This window comes from Octopus bimaculoides, chromosome 12 (assembly GCF_046866305.1).
Source record: "Octopus bimaculoides isolate indiv1 chromosome 12, ASM4686630v1, whole genome shotgun sequence".
Classification (NCBI taxonomy): domain Eukaryota; kingdom Metazoa; phylum Mollusca; class Cephalopoda; order Octopoda; family Octopodidae; genus Octopus; species Octopus bimaculoides.
In genome coordinates this window covers 31,434,566-31,439,565 of record NC_142939.1, presented here as the reverse complement: position 1 = coordinate 31,439,565, position 5,000 = coordinate 31,434,566, and positions in this window count along the sequence as shown.

Here is a 5,000-nt window from a genome sequence, read left to right as displayed (position 1 = left end):
CTTGCTTCTGGAGAAGGTATTTTTGAAGTCCTATGGTGGTTACTTTATAAAAGTTTTCCAGCTGTATAAGACCCCTGCCACCTCCTGTGCGTTGTATATATAGCCTTTCTATGTCAGATTTTGGGTGGTGCATCCTATATCCTGTCATTATTTTCCTTGTTTTCCTGTCTATTTTAGATAGTTCGTTTAGTGTCCAGTTAAGGATGTTGTAGCTGTAGCTTATAATGGGAAAGCTAAAGTGTTGATACCCATTATCATGTTTTTAGCATTGAGCTCTGTTTTTAGTATTGATCTAACTCGTCTATAGTACTCTTTCTTTATTTTTTTTTCATTTGTGTATGTTGTATCCTATCTAGTTCATTGACTCCTAAATATTTGTTTTGTTGGCTTTCGTCTGGTTCTCTTAATTCATTGGCTTTATCTAGTTTTATATTGCTACTTTTAACTAATTTTCCTCTTTTCAGGGTTGCTTTGGCACATTTTTCTAATCCGAATTTCATATCTATTCCTTTGGTAAAAGCATGTACTGTCTGTAGTAGTGTTTCTAGCTCTTAGTCATTTTTAGCGTATTAGGTCATCCATATATAAAAGGTGGCTGACTGTTTTCCCGTAGCATTTGTAACCGCATCCAGTTCTATTTAGTAATTCAGTTAAAGGTGTGAGTGCCAGGCAGAACAGGAGTGGAGAGAGCGTGTCTCCCTGGAATATTCCTCTTCTAATGGGGATGGCTTTAGTTTTCACAAGTCCCTCTTTTGTTTGGAGCTGTAGCACTGTCTGCCATTTGTTCATTGAGTGCCTTATGTATTTTATAATAATTGGTGCCACCTTGTTTATGGCTAGTGTTTCCAGAATCCACGTGTGGGGAACACTGTCGAAAGCCTTTTGGTAGTCCACCAAGGCCATACTGAGGCCTTTCTTCTTTCTGCGGCTGTCTTCAGTTATGGCTTTATTGATCAATAATTGATTTTTACAGCCGTATGAGCCCTTGCAGCATCCCTTCTGCTCTTCTGGAAACAGGTTGTTATTTTCCAGGTGCTTACTCAATCTCTGCGATATTATTGCAGTAAAGGCTTTGTAGATTTTAGGGAGACAGGTTATAGGTCTATAGTTTTGTGGTTTCTCCGTTTCCGTGGATTTGGGAATTAAGATGGTTTTCCCTTTCGTGAGCCATTCCGGCATTGTCTTTGGATCTACTAGTATGTTGTTATTATTATTATTATTATTATTATTGTTATTATTGTGATTATTATTATTATTATTATTATTATTATTATTATTATTATTATTATTATTATTATTATTATCATTATGTTTGTTGTTATTATTATTGTTATTATTATTGTTGTTATTATTATTATTATTATTATTATTATTATTATTATTATTATTATTATTATTATTATCATCATCATTATTATTATTATCATCATCATTATTGCGTAAAGTTATCTTTGATATTTGAATGTTTCCTTTTGCCTCACTTGTTCTCGCTACATACTTCTTTCGCAGACTGAGAGTGTTCGCGCACACGCGTGGGACATGTATGTGTATGTGTGTGTGTGATGGCAAACATACAGGTATGCATCCAGTGATTTCCTTACGTATTTGCATGTATATATATATATATATATGTGTGTGCGTGTGCGTATGAATGTGTACATAGTATATTGTCATATGTCCTCAATAGCTATATGCATGCATATAGGCAAATGCACACGATGTATATTAATTCTATATATTCTCAGTCTGCGAAAGAAATATGTAGCGAGAACAAGTAAGGCAAAAGGAAACATTCAAATATCAAATTGGCGATGATTATTATTCAAGACAAGGGATGCAATTGCAATTTCTCGTGGGGCTGCAAATGTTTAGATGCTCTATTTATAGTATTTATATAACGAAGATATAAATTCACGAATTGTACTTAGACTGAGTAAACATGTGTTTATAGCTTTTTCTTTCCACCACTAGGTCTATCTGTGATGCCTCTGATTAAGCTAAATGTAAACGATTCATCCATATTAATTTTACAGTAAAACTTTTCTCCTTCTGAGGATTATGGTAAAGGAAATTCCCTTTAACATATAAATCTTAGTAAATCCTATTAGGAAATGAAGCTCGTGTTATGGGAAATAAACAATACGAACAAATTTCCATTGTTCTGTTTTGTTATTGAATGAATCTGCAAATAATATTTCCATAATTCTCAATCTTAATATGTGTTTTGATTTACGGCGTGCTCCTTTATCCTAACTGCATATGTATATAATAAAAAAAATATAACAAAGTGAGGCAAATGCACACGATGTATATTAATTCTATATATTCTATACGATATGATATTTATTTAGTAAAATGGTTTTGTCTTTTACTAATTATGACTGAAAAATTGGCGATGATTATTATTTAAGACAAGGGATGTAATTACAATTTCTCGTGGGGCTGCAAATGTTTAGATACTCTATTTCTAGTATTTATATAACGAAGATATAAATTCACGAATTAAAATAATCAAATAAGATATATGTAAATTTCGTTATATGTTCATGAGTTAAAAGTGCAATTTAGAAATCCCTCGTTGGTCATGTATTCATATTCAGTTAGCGTTTGTAATTTCCGTTAAATACATTCTCTTCAATTGATCGTTGTTAGATAGAGGTTATTCCTTCCAATTCTAGCTGGAGAAAACCGTCAAGTTTAGTTGGAGATACCCCTCACATTTCAATGAATGGTAGCTATCTATACGTTGGGTAACGAATCTACACATTTTGAAATTTAGTTCTCCGACTGAGAGACATCCTTCTTTGGCCTATATAGATGTGTTTACATCCTGAGCAAATGAAATTAAGTTTTCGGAAGCATGAATACAATTAGTCTTAATTGTGAATCTCTGCATTGTATTGAAATGGAATTCCGAACCTTCCAGTAGCTTGGGTCATGTTCCACAGTTTGGAGGCTCGCACCTTTGGATTATTGGTTCAGTTGTCGCTGGGTATACTTTCACATTGGTCAGTATATTTTTTAGTGATTTACGTTAATTTTTACTTGATTAATTTGTGTTCGTGAACGTGACCTATCTTTCGGCCTCTAGTCAACGGTGGTACATTTTAAATAATGTTGTATACCACATTGTTTCTAGTGTTGTATGACGATATATAGGATGTAGTTGAAGTGCGGAACTTGTATGTATGTATGTATGTATGTATGTATATAGATAGATATATGTATATATATGCATGTATATATATATATATATATATATGCATATATAAATATATATATATATATATATATATATATATATATATAGAAATATATACATATAAATATATATATATATATGTATATATATATATATATATATATATATATATATATATATATATATATATATATATATATATATATATATATATATATATATGTGTGTGTGTGTGTGTGTGTGTGTGTGTGTGTGTGTGTGTGTATGTGTGTGTGTGTGTGCGTATGTGTGTGTGTGTGTATACAAACATATTAAAATGTTTGGAATAACACAATGCACTATAAACAATGAACTATGATAACTGTTTTAATTTAATCATCTACAGTCTGATATGATATTTCACAATAAAATTTCCTTCTTCAGATATCCCTACGAATTTCCAACGGCTTTTCTGTTTGTTTTTTTCCGGAAGAGTCTCAGCAGTTGTCTCACGAAGACCTTCCGGAATTCCTCATGAGAAGTGCATGAGGTTGGCTATGTCTCAATCTCGTGTGTGCTGGCATATCCGCAGCGTTGTTTCTAAGTTATGTGTTATATGTACAGCTTCTGTTTTTTTTTTTACCATTTCATTTTCCGCGCATAAATGGGAGCCAAAATATTTGTATGGTAATATTCGGGACATTTCGCTTTTGTCTCTATTTGGAAAGGTACTTGCCCGCATACACACACACACACACACACACACACACAAACACACACACACACACACACACACACACACACATACATATATATATATATATATATATATATATATATATATATATATATATATATATATATATATATATTTATATCTAATTATTTATATACAGTTAGATGTCGGTTTATATATTTAGATGTCAGTTTTGTTTTAGAGATTTAGTCAGATCAATCTTGATCCAAAATTATGAGATTTCAAAACAAAAGTATTTGAGGCTGAAGGTTTTTCAGTTTGCTTTAAATCACGTAAGTTCAGCGACTGGATTTCTAGCAAAGTACCAGAAACTCATGATCTACTTTTAGAGAAATAAAACATAGGCAAGAAACTTCTTTCTCAGCCCTTAATCTCCAACTCAAACGAAGCTTACAGAAAGCTGAAAGGCAAAGTGCAGACTGCTCTAAGAAAAATTTAACAAGCATGGTGGAATAACAGAGCAGAAGGTGTACAAGAAACAGCTGATAGCAATGAAGCCAAATGTTAAGGAGGTATATAGCCCAAAATATTCTTCAAGAGCTCCAATGAGAACAGAAAATTGTCTTTGCTTTTGACTGATACTGCTTCTATTTATAAAGCTGGGTAGAAGGTTTTTTTTCAGTTTTGAATAGACTATCATCCGTTGACACGAGGAAAAAAATATCGAACACCTTCCAGTTGTAGGGGAGATGACATTTGAGCCAAATCTAAATGACATTTACTTAGCTGTGAATAAGCTGAATAGGTATAAGTCTCGAAGTTTTGAAGGAATCTGTGCAGTAAACTTGTAATATGGGGGTGACAAAATGTTTCAATTCTTAAATACATTAATTTGTCACTTACAGAGAACTGAGTAAGTGCCTCAAGATTGAATTGATGCCATTTCAGTCTCCTTGTATAAATGAGAGCCAAAGTGTCTGTCTGATAATATTCGTGACATTTTCCTTTTGTCTATAATTGAAAAGGTACTTGCCCGCTTTCTTTTAGAACTTTTTAAATACCTTCATTGTTTTAAATATGAAGTCTGAGTCTCAATATGGCTTTCGCTCCTCCATGGGCATA